This window comes from Protopterus annectens, chromosome 6.part0 (genome assembly GCF_019279795.1).
Source record: "Protopterus annectens isolate FY-2018-M chromosome 6.part0, PAN1.0, whole genome shotgun sequence".
Lineage (NCBI taxonomy): Eukaryota > Metazoa > Chordata > Ceratodontiformes > Protopteridae > Protopterus > Protopterus annectens.
Window position 1 is genome coordinate 257134098 of NC_056737.1, and position 21187 is coordinate 257155284.

The following is a 21187-nucleotide window of genomic DNA, read 5'->3' on the forward strand; positions in this document are numbered from 1 at the left end:
CCTTCGGCCAAAATAATGGTGAGCAAAACCAAACCATCGTTTAATAGTGTGCTTGTCAAATCTAGTACAAAACCGACAACTAGTGATGTCGTGGTCTGGGCCTAAACATGCAATACAGTAGGAATGAAAATCTTTATGAGGTATTTGCTTCCCACAAGAAATGCAATTATTAACTTTTACTGACATCGGTCTGAGGCAAGAAAAAGTTTCCCCAACGGGGTACTTAGCTTTATAGAAGACTTTGGTTCTGAAATTCGAAATCGAAAATCTCAGGAGTCGGCCGACCGGCACTTGTGAACTGCTTTTGCTTCAGGCACCGCGCGGCAAGAAAGACTGAAGAAAATGGCGTCGGCTGCATCTTATATACCCCTGGCGCACTGACGTCAGGGAAGAGGCGACAGCAACAGACGCCGGACCAAGACTTTGGAACTCTGGCCGACTGCGGGACCGCCTGACGGCAGGATAACCCAAGTGTAATGACTGCAGCAGTGAAACACGATGAACATCCAGTTTTCAGTGGAAGCCTGGGGAGAAAAACTTCACAAGACATTACATACATATGCAAGATTGATTACAATGTTTACAGTAATACTGTTAATTAAAATTTACATAATACATTTAGGAACATACACAGGTAGACTTTTATAACAGCAGTGTTAGTTAAACATTTTACCCAATAGATTACAAGAATTATGATTTAAAATAAAAAATGCTCAGTTGCTTAGATTTTTGGTTAAAATTTAACATAACTTATTAAAACAATAATAGCCCATCAACAATAGCTTACTTGAGGAGAATAACAGTTGATGTGACTGGCATCATGTTAACATTAATTCTAACACTGGAGAAAGTTTGAATGTTGTCAACAAGAACGTCAATACTGAAGTTAATCCAGAAAGACTTTCTTATTCTGAAATGCAAGAGTTAGATGCTGTAACCAAGTGTCAAGTGGAGTTCTCAGGGTAACTGCAGTCAAAGATTATCAAGCAACTTGACAACAGTCATGACACTGGAATGAAAGCAGAGAGGTGAGCAGTGCACACAAGATTAGGAGTTTCCAAACAAAATGATTGACTTAATCGTGCAAGGATCACCTGGAAGTGTACAGGCAACTCGGAAGCAGCAGGAGCAGTGACTCCATGGTAGTGGAAAAAAATATGGCATGTATGCAACCCAGAAGAAATGCAAGCAAAATACAGCAGTCCAAATCACTAATACTCACAGAAATTTATCTTGAAGCCCACAGGATTGTTGTAAAGTAAGTATGAACCATTATAAATAATAATTCTGAGGAAAACTTTCAAGCTGTGGCACTAGAAACTTTACAGAGTAAAGCACAGAAAAATAGTAATAAAATGTCTTGGAATGACCTTCAGTTTGAGGAATGGGCTGTTTGATTTACACAAAAATAGATTGGGTGGACTGGTGGGTGGAAACTAGTAGCAGAATTAATGTCTACTAATAGAAAAGTATATCATCACCACCACCACCATCAGCAGCCCCCCCTCCATTTTCTACATGGGGTTAGAGTGTTACGGCACTTATCACCATTTCCCCCTATTCAATGCTACTCTCCTACCTTCACTGAAACTCATGCTTGACACTGTGCCAGTTGGCTGCAGCCCCCTCTGGTTCTAGCTTTGCCCTCCTCATTCAGACTTTCCTTATCCTCAACCACCTTTCCCAGTTAACCTGTTCCACTATTTTCCCTTCTATTTCAATTCTCAGCTTCTTCTTATTTCCCCACTTGCTGCCATTACAACTGTCTTATCTGTACTCAGTTACATCTCATGTGCCTTCAAGTTCTGCACTCCATTCTCCTACTCTTTGCTGAAGTTCTTGCTCAGAGTCTGCCTGTAATGCCACATTGTCTGTATGGAGCAACACTGTTGATCTGTGCCCTCCGACCTGTTTGCTAATGAAGCCCATCACCAGTATGAACAGCAGTGGGCTCAAAGTACAGTTGTGTACACTTACCATAAATGTAGATGTTAGAGTGTATTCACTGTTGCAGTCATTACATCCAGACCAATGTCAGAAAAAGTTAATAATTGTATTTCTTGTGGGAAGCAAATACCTCATAAAGACTTTCATTCTTACTGTATTCCTTGCCTAGGCCCTGACCACGACAATTTTTCTTGCAGATAACTGGGCCTTTGTTGCAATTTCCTTGAAATAGGTAGTCAGTTGCCTTTGTTTGTCTGGAGTGAGATAAGCCATCTGGGCAGTTGTATTTAGGCTTCCACACAGGAATATTATCTTTTGAGAGGGTACTAGTTTTGATTTCTTTTTGTTGACTGTGTACCCTAGGCATGTTAAAAGTTTTATTACAAATGTCAGATGCTGTAGTAGAATGGCCTTGTTCTCTGCTTGTATGAGGCAGTCATCCAAGTAAGGATATATTTGTATTCCTCTTTGTCTGCAGTAAGCAATTACTGGTGCCAGGCACTTTGTGAAGACCCTGGGCCCAGTAGATAAGCCAAAGGGCAGTGCAGAGAATTGGTAATGCTTTGAGCCAGCCTTGAATCTGAGGAATCTTCTGCATGTTTGTCTGATTGGGACATGCAGGTATGCCTCTCTTAGGTCTAAAGTCACAAGCCAAGCCTTGTTGCCAGCATGGGCAGAAGCTGCTGTAAGGCCAACATCTTGAATTTTGGTATATCCAGGAAAGTGTTTAGAATAGATAGGTCCAGTAATGGTCTCCATGCTTGGTCCTTTCTGAGTACCAAGAACAGTCGAGTAAAATCCTTGTCCCTGCTCTTGCTGAGGCACTTGTTGAATAGCCCTCATGTCCATGAGAACTGCGACTTGCTTTTGAGCCTCTGCCCATTGATTTTTGGCAGGTCTGGCCAACCATTTGCCCTTAGTAGGGTATGGAAATGAAACTTGTAGACTTGAGACACTATGTCTAGAACCCATTTGTCCTGGGTTATAATGTGCCAATTTTGAGAAAAAGTGCTAGTTTTCCCCCTAAGGGTGCTGCCAGAAGATAAGTGCTTGGTGCAGTCAGGGGGAAGTCATTGGGACTGTTCCTGTATGACTGTGATTTGCCTCTCCACCTTTGGAGGTAGAGGCACTCCACTGCTTAGACCTGTAGGATCCTTGCGGCTGTGATCTGCCTCTTGGGCGTCTGGATCTGCCCCTTTGAGGTCTGTCTGAGACTGGAAAGGACCAATTCTTTGTAGGCCAGTGTCTGCTAAATCTAGGTGGCTGTACCTGTAAGATATCCTTGACCGTTTGCATAGATTTAGCTTTGTCTTCCATTTTCTTTAACACCTCTTCTGCCTTAGCACCAAACAAGGTACCATTTTCTTTAACACCTCTTCTGCCTTAGCACCAAACAAGGTATCATGTTTTAAAGGAGCATCTAATAATTTTGCTTTAACATGGTCAGGCAGATTTTGTTCTTTTAACCAAGAGTGCCTCCTAATGACAGAACAAGTAACAGCGGCCCTGCAGGAGGCCTCCAGAGAATCAAAACCGCATTGCAAAGTATGCTTTCCAACTTGTTCAGCTGCATGCAATAAATCCTGTATTTCTTTGTTTTCTGCACATTCAGAATTTGCCATAATTTTCTGTTTAAGCAGTGTCATGATATATTGCTGATATTTGAGCATATGAAACTGGCAATTTAAGGCCCTTATAGCCAAAGTAGCAGATGTGTAAATCTTTTTTCCCCATCTATCCAGAGCCCTAGAATCCCTATCAGAGGGGGTATGTTTTTTTGCAGTAGAAGTCTTGACCCCTTTTGGACCCTGAGAAATAGTTTCTGGGTCTGCAGAAGGGTTTTTGAAAAGGAATTTATGAGAGTCAGGGACCCTGTAGTATCTGCCCGGCTTAACAGGAGCTGGAGGTAAAGAGTCAGTGGTCAGACTGGACTCCGAGAACACATAGGTTCATACTAGGCTATCTGCCCTAGGGCATTTATAAGCCTAGCCAGAGTGTGTTTGGCTTTCGCCACCCATTTTAAATTAATTTTGCTATGCCCTTTTTCGAGGTTAGTATACTGTGCCTCTGTCTAACAGTGACACAGAAGCGATACCCGGGGTAAACCTACAATCTCCCATCCACTCAAGATTCCTCTTGAAGAGAGTCAATGAGGGACTCTGCCTAACCTGGACTGGGATTTTATTCCAGAGTGAAGGGAGCCTCTGGGTTATGAATCTGTCCCTCCAAACATCATCTACAATGTCCAACACAGGTGGAATAGCTAGAGGCCTGTGTTGAGGAAGTAAAAGGAAGTCTCTGAGCCTTTTCTTAGATTCTAAAAAATCTTGGCTCTCCCAGTGGAAGTACTCCCTCTCATGGTATGCAAGCTTTCCCCAAAAGAGTAGTCCTTAGGAGGAGAAGCTGAAGGAATTGATTCTTCAGCATCAGAATCTTCATAGGGAGGAAGAGAATATTCCTGATCAGAAGAGGAATCAGAAGAAATGGAAACCTGATCTGAAGATTCATAGTCTGTCTCTTGCCTAGGCCTCTTATCAGGAGGGGGATGGGAACCCCTGATCAAGGTAATTACGTCTTCAGCCATTTTGAGAATCTGTTTTTTGGGCATAGAGGCCTGTCCTTGTGGCTGGTGAACTTGCTTCTTTGTCTTTAAAGGTGTTTTAGTCTTTGAAGTTGGTTTAATAATAATTGTTTAGGTCTGAATACACCCTCAGAAGCCGATGCCTGCTCAGCGGCTCCGGACCCATCTGAGGGAATAATCTCCGAGGCTCCAATACCTTGAGTTTCCTGTGGCCTGGCCGACTCCACGTGGGAGTCGGCAGCTGCCTACGACTCTAAAGTAGCAGGCGTTAGGGGCTGCGAAAGTGCCTCACTGAGAACCGGTGAACCAGCGACTTGCTTAGGAGAAGCTTCGTCGTCGGTTTTGGACCTCGGTTACCTGTCTTTTTCTTTGCGTTTTTTGTGAACTCCGGTAGTCGGATGGCTATCAGACGACATTGTATAATTAAATCTTCACCCAAAATAGCTTAATGCAAAATCGTGCCGATGCTTAATAGTGCGCGTTGGTTAAATCTAGCACAAAATCGACAACTAGCAACATCGTGGTCAGGGCCTAGGCAAGGAATACAGTAAGAATGAAAGTCCTTATGAGGTATTTGCTTCCCACAAGAAATACAATTATTAACTTTTTCTGACATCGGTCTGGATGTAAAGACTGCAACAGTGAAACACGAAGAACATCTGAACCCTGATGCACACCCACTCCCACTGGGAACACCTCTGTGAGACCGAAAACTGTTCATACTTGAATCATTGGGTCCTTGTACATATCTTGCACTAATTCTACCAGTGTGTCTGGGACTCTGAACCACCACAGAACTCAAAATCAGCTTTTCTGGGACTTTGCTGCATGCTTTCTCCAAGTCTAGGGATGTCCAGTTGAACCTTTTCCATTTATAGCTTCATCTCAACTATGTGTCTCACTGCAAACACTGGGTTAGTTGCACTGCACCCTGATCTGAATCCGAACTGCTCATCTCCTATTATACTTTCTACCACTCTACACACTCATCTATCACCCCCTCCAGAAATTTCATGCAGTGTGACAGGAGTTTGACACCTCAACATTGCCCACAATTGTGAAAGTCCCCTTTGTTTTTTTAACACTGGCACTAGTATGCTTACTCTCCAGTCATCTGGGATATGTCCTCCTCTCCATACTGCTATGAGCACACTCCTCAGGGCCATTTCTCCCTTATCTCACCCAACTTCTTCATCATTCTTCTTGATCTTCTCACCCAAGTATCATGTTTAATCATAGCCTCATCTAAGGCTTCGTGCCCACCGAGTGGCACACAGCTACAGTTATCCCACTTCACATCCCGGGAACTACCGTCCCATCAGTCTGACGAGCCTGATTTGCAAGGGCATGGAACGCATTATCAAGGAACTTATAAACAAAGACATTGGCAACCTTCAAACACTGGACCCCACCCAGTTTGGGTTCGTGAAGGGCCGATCTTGTCTCCTGAACCTGATCGAATCAGTCTCCAGAGCTGTGAACGAGGGTGAGGCGGTCCACACAGCCTATCTGGACCTCGCCAAGGCCTTCGACACCATCCCCCACTCTGGAATCATAGATAAACTTACTAAGATGGGCATAAATCCCTACGTCACTCGATGGGTTGCCAACTGGCTTACTGACAGAACCCAGACTGTAAAAGTAGCAGATTCCAAATCCAGCTCCAGACAAGTGGAGTACCTCAGGGTTCAGTCCTGGGACCGCTCTTGTTTGACATCTACTTCTCTGAAGTACAGGCCAACACTAATGGTCTCTGGCTAACAAAGTTCGCAGATGATTGCAAACTGGGAGCCATTATTGAATCTCCAAATTATATGGATATTCTACAAAAGGGCCTTACAGAAACAGATGCTTGGTGCCAGAGCCATGGGCTCAAGCTTAATGCCAAGAAATGTATAGTTATAGAACTGTATAGTTATCCAATTTGGGAAAAACCATGTACCCATGAATTACCACATAGGTGGCAGTACACTAAACATGGAAAGTGTGAGGAGAGACTTAGGGACACAGGTGGACAGTGGTCTCACCTTCAATAACCACACTGCCACAACAGTCATGAAATCCTTCTATGTAGCACACCTCATCACTAAGGGCTTTTCATCCAGAAAAAAGGAGGTCATTGTTCAACTGTACTCATCCCTCATTAGACCCATTATAGAGTACAATGCCCCAGTTGGTATGTACCTCACAAGACATCTGCAACAGCTGGAAAGGCCGCAGAAATACCTCACTAAAAGAATCACAGTCCTAAAGCAGATGCCCTATGCTGAATGTCTAAAAAAACTCCAGCTATATTCGTCTACTCAGAGGCGATCTCTGCTTAACATACAAGGCCATGTCAAGCCCTGAGCTGATGGACATGCTCCACTTAAAGAAATCCCAATCACTCAGAGCCACACGCTCCAGGGATCTAAACTTTGTCATCACAATGAACAAAACATGCTGGAGGGATAGGTTCCTGACCCAGAGACTACCCATACTCTGGAATAGACTGCCCATACATGTCAAGCAGAGTGCCTCCTTGGCCCTCTTCAAAAGGAACCTTGATGATTGGATGGAGATAGGAAATTCACCCCAGGGATCACGTCAGTAGCCCTGCTAGATAGGGGGTCCAAGGAAGTAAATATTGTGGGAAGAAATATCCAGGGAATTGTTATGGCTAGGCTTGTACAGGCCCCAGGGCAGACAGCCTAGTACCAAACTATGAACCTATATCTGCTGCGACCTCATCTGAGTCTGCTGTTTTCCCTGACTTCATTTTTCTTATTGTTGTTCTTGCTTCTTCTAGGGCTGGCTCCTGCTCTTTCTCACTGGAGACTGTGTCTGAAGCAGTACAGCTTCTGTAGAGTCTTCTTCATTAGGAAGAAGCTGGACATACTCATTCCATTTGTCTTTGATGGACTGTGGACTGGTGAGCAGGTTTTTGTTGGCATCACTTATGAAGGACATCTGACTATCTTATTTATCTTTCTGTCTTTGTCTTGCAACCTGACAGAGTTTCTTTATACCATCCACTGAGTCACTTTCCAGAAGTTGACAGAGTGCCTCTGACTTCTTGTTCTTTGGTATTACAACTCCTCTCTTAGGTTTTTTTTTATTAGCCAGTCGGTATTCCTTTCTAGCCTGGTCTGTCTTTTCTATCTACAACTTTTCCTGCACTCCTCCTTTCTTTTAATGACTTCTTGGACTTCTGCATTCCAACACCAGCTTTCCTTATGTACCTTATTCCATACCTGTCTCTGCTGCATATATGTTCTGTAGCCCTTAAAGATGCTGTTTTGAGGTGCTGCCATTCTTCTTCAACTCCACCTATTTCCTCTTCTTCTAAGGTGCTGGAGTCCAAGTTTACACAACTTACCAGAACACTACTGTACTTTATTCATTATTACATCACTGTTGTAGTAGCCTATGCTATTTGCGATAAATACCAGAGCTTAGAATAAAAGGCAGGAAGAAGGATCAGAGTCCAGGAGCCACTGGATAGCAGTCCAAGCAAAGCCTGCTCAGGACTAAAGAAAGAGGTCTTAATTTGTTGTGCTTGGTACAGGTCTTCACAGGTGACCAATTTGCTGCCTCAAGTACTTTTCCAGAGTCTACTCCTTTCCAAAAACCCACAGAAGTACCCAAAGCCCTAGTAAAGTGGGTCCCGTTATGGTAATAGTAAAAAAAAATCAATACATGAGAAGCACTTAGAAACTGCCCATTTTAACACCAACTGTTCCCCAAGGCTTAGGTTACTGCAGCAGTGATCTATTTGAACACATTATGGTCAGTTTTTGTACACCCCTGAAGATGGGTATATGCAGGCATTACTGGATTGGGATCCTCTTACTCTTGTCAAAGATAAATACCTTTGGGAGTAGAATGTTATTCTCACAAAGCATTCAGGTGCAGATTATTCCATGATCTCTTCAACCCACCATAGGTCCCAGGAAAAATAGAGCACCTGTTTTCCTTGCTGGCATACTAGGTCCAGGTTTTGAACAGGATGTACAAACACATATTTTCTCCCAACACTACGAGTATTAAGAACATCACTAACTTTTTGACTTAGCTGTCTGATTTCCAGTCCTCCCTGGTTGTTGGATAAGGGAGTTTTTGTAGGACACCTTTGCAGTGGCTTCATGTTACTCTCTCTAATGTTATGCCACTTTTGTGGGACACAGCAGCAGTTTATAGGATGTACTGACCAATGCAATCTTTTTCTTTACGGCAAAGTTGATTCAGGCCATCTTGGACCACCTCTTTACAGAACAAGAGGAAGTTCATTATTGGGAAGTCTTCCCTGCATGTAATTCAAGAGTTGCACCAGTTCCTTTGGCATGGAGAGATAAATCCCTATCTATGACCCAGCTGACACATTCAGTTAGAGGCTCAGGTATCTGTAGGGACTTATGGGGGAGGATGAATGACACTACAATGTCTGCTTGCTCTCCTTCATTAAGGGGAAGAGGGATGGAGTGATGTTTGGGTGAGCGTGGGCCACTTGTAGTAGTCCTGCTGGAAACCGGAGTTCAGAATACCAGACAGACTAGGCCTGTGGGCAGAGACGGGAGGCTTCACAACTTTGGGGGAAACAAATTGCTCCTAGACAATGCCTAATAGCAGGCAGCTGACTATTAAAGTACAGTGGTGTATATGGGGTCAGAGCCTTTACTGTCACATTCAACATCTCTGTGAACAACAATGGTAACTGTTAGGCTTGCATCCTCTTGTAGGAACTCTGCACACACCAGCTAAGATCAAGGGCTGGAAACTACAGTCAGAGGGGTTACTGGGGTGTAACTCACTGAAAGTGCAGTATAAACTTACCATAATAGTAGATATTCAAATAGACATCACTGTTGCAGTAGGAACACCCTCCATCCATCTCCCTTCTTTTTGCTGTATTTTATGATAGGAATGTGGACATTTTTCATTTCCCTTTCTCCTGGCACATACCTAGCTAGCAGGGCTCTAGCCTCTCTTGCTCTGAGGCAAGAACATTCTGAAGGTATAGCACCATAATCACTGTATTTATATAGCTCTCCTTGAGCTGTATAACAGTTAGGGCAAAGGAAAGGTGTCCTAAAGCTTTGGAAGCTGGCCAGTCATCCAATCTTTGGCAGGATATATCCATGGCTACTGAAAGCGATCCAATAATGACTCTGGGGGAGGTAGGAAGAAAGTAAATCTAGGCCTAATTCTGAAATCTTTCTCTGTGGGACTCAATGTCTCACTCCAAACATGCTGAAATGCCCATATGCTGAAGAATAAGAGGGGCACCCACAAAGTCAGGAACTCCTCTACAAAAGGTAGAAGCATAAAGAACATGCTTCTGACTTAATTCGGGACCATCAACCAGAGACTGGGGGGAGTCTAATCTTTTGGTACTGAAGGAAGAGCCTACAGACTGCATTTTCTGCAGGTTTTGTAACGGGCAGCTTTTGCAGACTACTGGTTTCATGATCCTTTACTTCATTGCTTCACTCAAGACTCCTGCCTGGGATCATGTGAGAAATGTTGCCAGCCATTCTTGCACAAGCTACCTTTCAGATCAGCCATCCTATGAGATGCAAAGATAAGCCACAAGCTTCTTGGTCCTTCTCTTCCTGGCAGTAGTTAACAGATGGCTTCTGTGTCACTCCTCTACACTGTGCTCCTCTGAGTAGTAAAGAAGGTGCCTCTACAAGAACCAGCTGGTGATATGATGACCAAGAAAACTTGGTTTATTTTTTTTTAAGACACTTAACTTGGAAAGTACCGCATGACTAACAGAGATCATGACTCAATTTCTGTGAATGGCAGTACAGAACCAGCCAGCAAAGGGCTGACTAAGCTACTCTACATCCATAAGTAATGTCATATTCTCTGCATCCAAAGTATGCAGATGGGACAATGCAATCATTTTGCACCAAGTCAAGGTCTGGAAATCGCATCTGAAAAAGAATCCTTAAAGTAAGACATGAAAAAGATATTGTGTCTTAGCTAAGTGCAAATATCAGTTCAGCTTACTCTACCTGGTTTAGGAACTAGCAACCATTACGCACCAGATTTTGACTTTATACCAAGCATTTCTGTCTTGGCTGGTTTGAAGGCTACATGACAGAAGGATTTACTATGGTTCCAGTGGGTCTGCAAAAGCACTAAGCAGCGACATCAAGGTAGGAAACGAGGCAGGCAAAGGATTTGTACAGGCTGTGAGATCCACACTTAACACCTCTACATTCATTGCCTCACAGCTGTCTGGGAAACTCCAGGTAACTGAAAGCACGAAAACTCCAGCCTTTGAAACACACACTTGCAGCAGACACAACTACAACAGTCTGGAGGGGGGAAAAAGGTGGTGAGATAAGCCTCCCTGCATACCTACCTGTTTATTACTCTCACTTTGAGGTTGCTGTACAAAGAAGATCACCAACACCATAAAAAACAGTCTCACTGTTTCTGTAAGCCCTGAGAACATACTACAAGCACCCACACATTGTTTCTACAAAGACTGAACACGGATATATAGCTGGCCAGACTCTTGAATAATTTTCATAAGAAGAGTCTCATACTGAGCTAATGGACTGTGTGGAAGGGCACACCACATGTTATAGCTCTACATCACAGGTAACCAATGCATGAATAGATGTTTATCAGCTCAACATAGATTATTAAAACAAGAGAGTACAAATGTGCAGTGGAACAGACTGGTAAAGCATTAGGAATCTGTTCTTTGTACAGCTTGAAAAAGTGTTCAAGGAATGACGACAGTGATGTCTTACCAGAATATCCCAATGCTAAAACACCTTATTCTGTCAAACTGTAACACTGTTTTGTGGAACACATACTGCACCTTAGAAAGGAAACTTTTCCTTGCAATAAAATGCGTTTATGACACCCTAAAACAGAAAATATATGTACAGTAAGTTATATCAAAGCTGAAATTTGGCTAAAGTATAACTTTTCTCTGTGCAATTTTCAGACACTAGGACATTTACTACATCAGTACACAACTCCTTCTCTAGGCGACCCCTTCTTCGTTTACGAAAGGCAGAGAAATGTAACTGACATTACATCAACACCCCAGATACTATAAACATCAAGCATAAGCTCTTGAGTTTGTGACACATCAGAGTAAAGGGAATGATTGGTTTTGTGACCTTTAAGTCAGCACATTTAATACCCAGATGTGTAGAAGGTTACAGCCCTGCCACAGTGAAGCAGGGGGAAGACTGCAATACCACCTGAAGAAAAACTGTTATACAGCAACTGGATACCTTATTTGTTACATACTGCATACTTTTACATGTTAATATTTTTGCAACTTTGTCAGTGCAGACTTGTCAATATTGGACTCATTCAAGGCATTACTACTCCTACTATTAGAAATCCTATAAACATCTGTACCTCAAATTTAAATGTGGTTTAGGTTCACCCATTAACACGCAAGCACTAAGCAATTAGTATACCAAACATCACAAGCCTAGCTAATAACACATATTAAAAAAGAAAAATAGTTTACTACAGCCTCAGGGGATGACAACTCAGTATCAACTAGGGAAGAACGTAATCTAATTGTATAAATTTAACTTGAAAGTGATACGGGTGCGACTATGCCCGACATATAGTGAAAGCTTGTTCCAGAGGTGGGAGAGGCAAATGAATCTATCAGGCCAACAAGTCTTACTTATCCGTTGATGAAGTTTTAGTCCCTTTAACCAGGTATCTGAGGAACCATTTTTTTCTGGAAAAGAGGAGGGATGTTTCTTTCATGGCTGGAAAGGTTAGACACAGATCACCAAAGGAATCGGAGTACAGGAAGGGGGCTGCCAATCTGTCTTTACAACTGTGGGCCTTGAGGCAACTGATTTTGTTAGCTATGAATCTCTGAGGTCTCAAGTTCAGGGATACTTTATGACAAATAAGTTATTATACTCTACAATGAGTCTGATAAGGGACGACTAAAGGGAAATAAAGACTTCTTTTGAACAAGGACAGATACCTCTGGAAATCAGTTCACTCAGACAGAAGAACTTTCACAATACTACAGAGTCACGATTGTCAAAGAATAAGGAAATATAAACAAGAATGCATAGGTCACATGCCAAGGTCACTTATGACAGTGTCCGAGTACAGGGCTTCTCTTACCTGTATGGGAGAACATGGAAATGTTTTGTTAACCAAGACAAACTACACTACATTTTTTCAAGTTTACTTTGAAACTGGTGCCCATGAATCAATTAACATAGTATAATCTATACTGGAGCAATTGCAAGTCAGTGGAGGAAAAAAATAACACCAAAGACTACAGTGGTCTGCAAACTTACATAACCATTGGCCAGGAAAGTTGGCTTGAAGGTCTGAGAAATACATACCAAGTAGGAGACAACCCAGAACTAAGGTCTGTGTTAACCACTGGTAACTTTGTTGCTTTCAGAAGTGGCCCCTGTGACTAACCCCCCTACATTCAGTCAGACAGCCAGACAGCTATCCACTGCAAAACATTAAGATTTATATCTGTGCAGTAATACCTACATGGAGAAAAGTATCAAAGTTTCTGGCCAGGACCAGACATACTACATAATTTCTATCCTCTGCTTTGGTGACTTTTAATTTCTTGAAAAAATCAATGAAGTTTACAGGGCAGGACTTGCCTTTCGTAGAGCCAAATTAATGAGGGCTCCAGAGTCAAGAGACTTTCAACATCCAGATTATGAAGTCTGAAATAAATTCCACAGTTTTACACACTAGTCTAGTGAGACTAATGGGTCTGCAGTTGCCAGGATCCACGATTGGGCCACCCTTACAATATGGCATAAGAATGGCCGTTTGGAAGCTTCTGAGATTAACAAGCGAAGAGAATTAAACAGAGTAAAAAGGTTCAGATAGGCCATATCTGGCAGTGACAATCTGGCAGCCAGCTATGTTATCAACAGATGATGTGTTCTTAACTTAGTAACTACAGGACTGGCTTAGCATATGAAAATCCATGAAAGAATTAAAACAAAGTCTGTCAGCCTGGACATTATCAATTTCCTTTGAATTAGAGTAGGCATTATTACTGTGGACCTTGTAAATATCCACAGGCACCACCAGGAACAAATACCAAAGTCCAAATGTACAAACACAGCTTTAATAAAAATGAACTGAATACACATATATTCCTGACACGTTTTCACTTATAAACACTTCCTCAGATGCGGACTGACCTCAAAACCCATCCATTTATACTTGCTCTACCCTATCAATTAAATAATTAACCAATTGAATTTAAAGAAACAAGATCATAATTCCTTTAGTAATAGTAGTTTGAGTTTATGTTTTATCTTGAACAAATAGGCTATTTATGTTTTACTCTTCTTTTTTATTCACATAAAAAGATGTTTATGTCACTACATGCACATACTCACTTTACTAGCATTCATTATGTTCCTAGGAATTAGGATCTTCGTACTTTAAATTCAATTGGTTAATTATTTAATTGATAGGGTAGAACAAGTACAAATGGATGGGTTTTGAGGTCAGCCCGCATCTGAGGAAGTGTTTTTAAACAAAAATGTATCAGTTAGGAACGTTAATGTCAGGAGTATATGTGTATTCAGTTTGTTTTTTATTAAAGCTGTGTTTGTACGTTTGGACTTTGGTATTCTTTCCTGGTGGTGCCTGTGGATATTTACAAGTTCTTTTTGGTACCTTGGTGATCTTTTTTGGATTATTGTGGACCTGAAACAAATATTGTTGGGTGTTTGTTCTTAACTTCTTGCAATAATTAAAGAAAGATGTGTAGTTATTCTGCTTTTAAGTAGCTCTTAAGTTCCTGTGCAGCTTGAGGTTTGATCTTCCTAATGGTATCTTTAAGCTCTATGCTAGTTTGCTTAGGTGTGTTCTTACAGTGGGTAGAATTGGTAAGTATAGTACCTTATATAGTTTATTTACATGAGCATTCCACCAAAATGCTAATTATATTTGTTGCACAATGGGATTCTTACCAATACCAACATTTAGTAGGAAGTATAAATCAAAGTCATGGGTGGTGGTTTTAGCAATGGAATCTTTAGGAGGAAGATTACAGAAGAATTTACTTAAGTCATCAAGAAACTTGACTATGAACTTGAACTTGATTGAACTTATTCTCCACTTGCTCTCCCCTCTGGTTCTGATGGTGTGAGTCACTTGCTGTCCTGATAATTCACTTCACTGAATGTGTATTTGTCTTCTTCTAAGTGGGCATCATTTACCAAGGAACTACTGCCCGCAACATTCCTCCAGTGTCCCAACCACAACACAGCCACTGTAGTTACTTTTCATGGACTTCACAGTACAGTTTGCATCCTGACCTTGGGACGTCCACAAGCCAAAATACATAAAGCAGCCTACGAACCACTGTACGCTCTTAATTTGTACTGCTTTAATTCCCACGGTTATATAACTGCAGTAACTCTTTTTTGTTTTTAAAAGAAAAAAAAAAAAGAACACTATTTCCCTGCCACGAGAACCAGCTGCCTGCCAGTCCCCCTTTTCTGTCTCTGCCCTTTCTGTACATCTACAGCCTTTAAATATTTTTTCCACTCCGAAGTCCAACTCTGCCTGGCTAGCTTACTTCCCAGCCTCACTTCTTATTTTTCTCTCCTTCCTACCTCTTTTTCCACTGTATTATCCCTCTAAATATTGCTGCATTTTGTGTTGTTTTTAGCATGCACTCTGTACTAGGTTTACTCTTGCTAGCCACTTTTCAGCTTCCAAAGCCGACTGTCTGTATAGGTCTATATCAAAGTTCTTTTCACAGTCTCTCTTCACCTTGAAATACTTCTGTACCGGATAATTTACTTACCGATTGTTTCTTGCAAAATATCTTAACCAAGGGTGCAGCCCCGCTCCGTTCGCCCTCGCTACACTCTGGCTTACTCTGCTCCCCTACCTCCATTCCCACCCCCGACATCATCATTTATACTCTATCCTAATAAACTACATCCCTCCCCTTCCAGTCATACCTCCAAATTAAGTTACTTGACCTTATCCCACCCTTGTCCTTCTCTACTACACATAAACTAGTTTTTCCTTCTTACCGAATAGCTGAATACCCCTCTCCATACATTACAATTCATCATGACTCACTTTTACCCAGGCATCCCACTCCTCATTCTGCTTACTCAACTCTCCTCCTACCACATCAAACTACACGACTCACATGCATCCCTTACTCTTTCCTATTCCCTGAATAACATTAATACACCCCACGCCTTTACATTTCCCCATCACTCTTTACCACCCTCCTTTTTCTTCTTTATAAGGTGAAACTCCTTTCTCCTATCCACGCCAATGACAAATTAGAACTTCTACTCTGTAGCCCATACCCATTTCACTCACATCATCCTACATACTTTAAGATAACTCTCCTCCTAGCTGGTGACATTCACCCCAACCCAGGACCCTCACTCCCTTCAACCAACCCTAGCATTCACACTTTCCCCACCACTACCTCCTCCAAACACTCCCCTGCCTCCTCCTCCAAACACTCCCCTGCCTATTCCACATCACACCACTCACAAAACTCTACACCTGTTCTCAATTAATATACAAAGCCTTCTCAGTAAAGCCATCAACTTACACTCCTGGATGGCCTAACACTCCTCCATATTTTAACTAACAAACTTAGCTAAAACCACACATATCTAATAATGAGATACTTCCCCCAGGTTACAACATCTTTTGGTTAAATAAAGAAACAAGAAAAGGTGGTGGTGTTGCAATCCTCTATTCTGATCTACTTAATCTCTCCCCCTTACAAACACCACTACCAAGCTTTCACCCTGCTGAACTAACTGTATTAAACTGTCACCTAAACTCCATTCCTGTCCTGGAAAACATACTTTCCTGGCTGATTGACATTTCCTATGAAACCATCATTCTGGGAGATGTTAACATAGACTGGTCAAAACTCATGTCGGACTCTCTCTCAATACGTGTATAAATCTCCATGGTTTCAAACAGCTTATCACATCCCCTACTCTTACTAATAAAACTACTGGTACCAGTACTATCCTTGACTGGATACTCACTAATGACCCTAATCTCTAACACAACCCCCACATCCTACCAGACTCCCTTACTGATCACCTACCCATTCACATGCAAAGATACTCTATTCCTATATCCATATCCCACTTTTATACAGACTGCCGTACGCTACCTTCATTACATCGATTCTTTTAACTCTACCCTAGCATCCAAAAATTGATCCTTCCTTCACAACTTTCCCCTTTGTGAAGTCGCAGAGATATTTAACCAGACTTTCCTCAACATCTTAGACTCACTTGCTCCCCCAAAAAAATTAGGATTAAAGCCACCCATGCAACTTCACTATCAAAAGAGACTAGCTCCCTCATGCACAAAAGGGATAGTATCTGGAAAGCTTGGCAGAAAACCAAATCCCCAACCCTACTAGAAAGCTACAAGAAAATCAGAAACCTCACCACAAAAATGCATTTATCAAGACAAGAAAAACTTTTACAATACAGCTCAAACCAACTGCCTCTCCAACTCCAAAAAATTCTGGTCCACCATAAATAATATCCTACACCCCATCCTGGCAACCCCTCTACCCCAAACCCCTTTCCCCAACAACTCACCATAGAGACGGCCACCTTTCTCAATGACTACCTCATAGACACCCATCTGTAAACCAACTCCCTCAGAGCAAAACACCAGTCCTCCCCACACTTCTCCCACGTCTACCAATACAAACAAAACCCATTTTCCTCTCAAACTTGTTCCCAACTCCTATATCAGACCTCTTCTCCATAAAGTTAAACCTTGTTCCCCATCTGCTGATATAAACTACCCCATTTCTCAAACTTGATCCCGACTCCATAGCCTTTCTCATCTCTATAGTAATAAATAGATCAATTCAAGAAAGCACAGTTGCTGACATATGGAAGTCCTTCTATACCATACCACTGCACAAAGGAGGTAACTCCACAGACCATTCGAACTCCTGGCCAATAGCCATCCTATCACCTCTTTCTAAAATTCTAAAGAAGTGTATCCACTCTCACCTCCTTAAATACCTTATACAGGAAAACCTCTTAACACCTACTCAACAACACAGTTTCCGGCCTAACCACAGCACTGCTACTGCTCTCCTATGTTTTACTCATACAGGTGATTAGGCCAGAGACAATAACCAACTTGTATCCTGTCTCTTCCTTTACCTATCCAAAGCTATTGATACTATGTCTCACTCTAAACTTCTAACAAAACGAACTGAACTTCACCTCTCTCCTGCCACCATGCAGTGGTTCTCCGGCTACCTTTCTAATACACTACAATCTGTCCGATGGCTAACTTCCTGCTCCCCTCTCTTACCTGTAAATATAGTGGTCCCCCAGGGTTCTATCCTAGGCCCCCTTCTATTTATTATCTTTACCAACAATCTACATTCCGCCTGCAACCACTCTACTCTTATCCAGTATGCAGACGATTCAACTTTCATCACATCCTCTAATAGCATGTCTCAGCTCCTTTCTCTTACACAAAACACTTTCAACACCATCGAAAAATGGCTCAATGAAAACCAGTTTATCCTAAACCCTAAGAAAACTAAACTCTTAAGTCTTCTTACCTAATTCACTCTCAGTTCATAAAACTTCCTTCTCCTCACTAGATAATACTATCATCAAAGCAGATCCACATACAAAACTCCTCGGCACCATAATAGATGACCAGCTTAAATCTGACCAATATATTCAGCAGTGATTAAAAAGAATAACCAAAAAATTCGATTACTCTATTGTAACAAAAAAAAATCCTTACTCCAGAAGCTAAACTATCCCTAGCTAGAGCATTCCTTTTACCAGGCATACTCTATGCCACTCCCATTCTTACAAGCCTCCAATTCACCTTAATCTCACAGATGGAGCAAACCACCAAATTTGCAGCTAACCAACCTTATATCTCGCCACTGCATTGCATTGAAACAACTGCAATGGCCAGAATTCCCCCACCAACGTCTTATGGCACAACTACAAATCACACACTCCATACTATACAAACCTACTGCTTGCCCCTCCCTCTCAACACTAGTTTCATTCTACACCCCCACCAGACCTCTCACGCGTTCTGACCAACAACTCCTTGTCATACATAAACCCAACAGAAACACAGGCGAATCCCTCTACAACCACAATGCGTCTTTAGCCTGGAACAAACTTCCTTCCTACATTAGAAACACCTCTAACACTACTCAATTCAAAAAAGCAACTAAATCGCTTCCTCCTAAGCTCATGGATCTGTCCAGGTCAGGGACCTACCTACCCAGGTCCTTCCATCCCTTCCCAAACCTTACCTCTCATTTCCCAAGCTTTCCCTATCTTACATCTCTTTCCCTCAACATATCTTTCTCTTCCCACTCAACCATCTTCACAGTTTACTTATCCCTTTAATCACCCATTATAAGTAGTTTTACTATACTACGTAATGTCACATCTTAGCTTCCACTGCATCTACAGTGTAATTCTTGTTTCATACTCTATTTTTAAGTGTTACTGAATCTCTTAGCGGGCTTCCACCACACCTACTCTATTCTCTACTTACTTAGACTCAGTCATAAATATAAACTGTACACAGTCAAATATCCTTCTCAGTTGTAAATATATACTGTACTCAGTCAATCATGCTTTCTTCAATTTGTAAACACTGAAACTGTACTACATATGCTAAACTATGCTTGTGTTTGTTTTTTTAATACAACTACTATGTACAACTCAGATTATATGCTTCTAACTTGCTGTTTAATTGTATGTATGTAATTACCATTGAGCTTTTCTCCTCAAGTCTCCAGTGAAAATGGACTTCTGGCTCAGCTAGACTAATGTCAAACAAATAAATAAATGCCAAACTCAAAAGCAAACCTTCAGAAATCCTTAAACACAGGAATATTTGGAAGAAAATCCAACAGCATTAATATTTCAAGCCTCCTTCCAACTGTGCAAAGCTCCCTTTACTCTCTGTGATGAAACAGTGACTCTGGAGGAGGTAGGAAGAAAGTAAATCTAGGCCTAACTCTGAAATATCTCTCTGTGGGATTCAATGGTTCACTGCAAGCAAGATGACTAAATGCCTGTATGCTGAAGAGCAACAGGGGAGACACACTTTACCTGTAAATTTAACCTGAGACAATGGCAAAGGCTGTCCAAAGGGGATTATTATTTAGGTGCCCAGGACGGTGCTTAGGCAATCGGGGCATTTGCAATTACCTAAACTTGACTTTAGATGGTGGTATGTGTGTGATTTGCTTACCATGGAGGCCCAGAAAGCCCTCCTCACGAGTGCACAGGCTTCTGCACATTCATATTGAAGGGTACCACCAGGTGGTGGCTTGGTGAGCCTAATGCCCACCCCAGGTGGCTCATTTAAATTGTTCCTCCTCAAGAGGAACTGTGGCAGGGTATGGCTAGCTCTTCCCTGTCCTTCACGCAGGATGGGTACACCCATCCTCCTCTGCCAGCTCAGTCAGGTGCTCAAGTTGCTGATCAAACTTGAATCACCTGGGCTGTAGTTAGGGCTCAATTATTCTATGCCACCACAGTTGGCACTAAAGTTACAATACTCTGAGAGAAAGTTCCAGATTTTAGATATCTGAAATGAGTACATGACATTCCCACAGTGATTTTATTCTATGCAATTTTTTCCCCCATGTCGACTGCCCATCTAGTCTTCCTCTCATCTAAACACAGCCCATTTGTTCTCCTACCTCGGAATTTCACCCAGCACCAAGAGAGAAAGCTGTCCACAGATCATTTAAGCAGCCAGGAGGGTGCTTTATGCCCCCATCAGCATCCCTGCAATGACAGTACCTGCAGCAGTCTAACTTCTGACTACAGATGAAGAAATGTGCACTCCATATCACTAAAGAGATCCGCAATGCCTTTGTTTTGCAGATATGCACTCAAGGATACCACCATGTCGTGACTGGATAAGCTTAATATCAGCCTCTAGGCATAACATTTGCCTCACTACCCTTCCTCAATGAAACTATGGCAGTGAGTGGCTAGTTGCACCCAGTCCTAGCACTAGGACAGACATGAACATCCTACTCGGTCAGCTCCATCAGGTGCCCAAGCCACTAATCAAATTTAGGTTATTTGGGCTATAGTCGGATCTTTATCTCCCTACACCACTTGGACCACATAAAAAAAATCTGCCAGAATTAAGACAAAAAGACAGAAAACTGCTACCATGCAGGCCACTTAACACCTCCCTTTGTTGGTCACAAAAAACACAAAACTAGTAAGCATTAAATTGCAGAATCACAAACTTCAGAGAAGAACAACGTTAGAGAAACCACTTAATCTAGCACTCTCAACATTAAATATCTCTTTCTATTCAACCTAAGAAAAGTGGCATCCATCAGCGGCTATATAAGCCCACCTAAGGAAGATGTGCCATAGCTAAACACAGAACTTACCCAACTGCCACGGTCATGGCAGGTAAGGGGCTGTCTTGCAGAAAGTCCCTAACTTAGGTTCCAGCTACTGTTCTTAAATGTTGTAAATGTTAAGCTCATTCCATAGTATTCAGGGAGTGAATGGGATAATTAACAAGTCTCAATAAAGAGTTCCTGTTTTTCAAAACACAAACAAATCCTGGAGATGAAATCACAGTTAAAAATCAACCAGGAAGAAGCACTCCCTG

General features: G+C 42.0%; 1 protein-coding gene across 3 annotated transcripts in view; it reads right to left on the reverse strand.

Moving 5' to 3' along the window:
* SUSD6 (sushi domain containing 6) overlaps nt 1–21187 on the reverse strand; it is a 442437-nt gene that overhangs the window by 383792 nt on the left and 37458 nt on the right. The window lies entirely within an intron of this gene.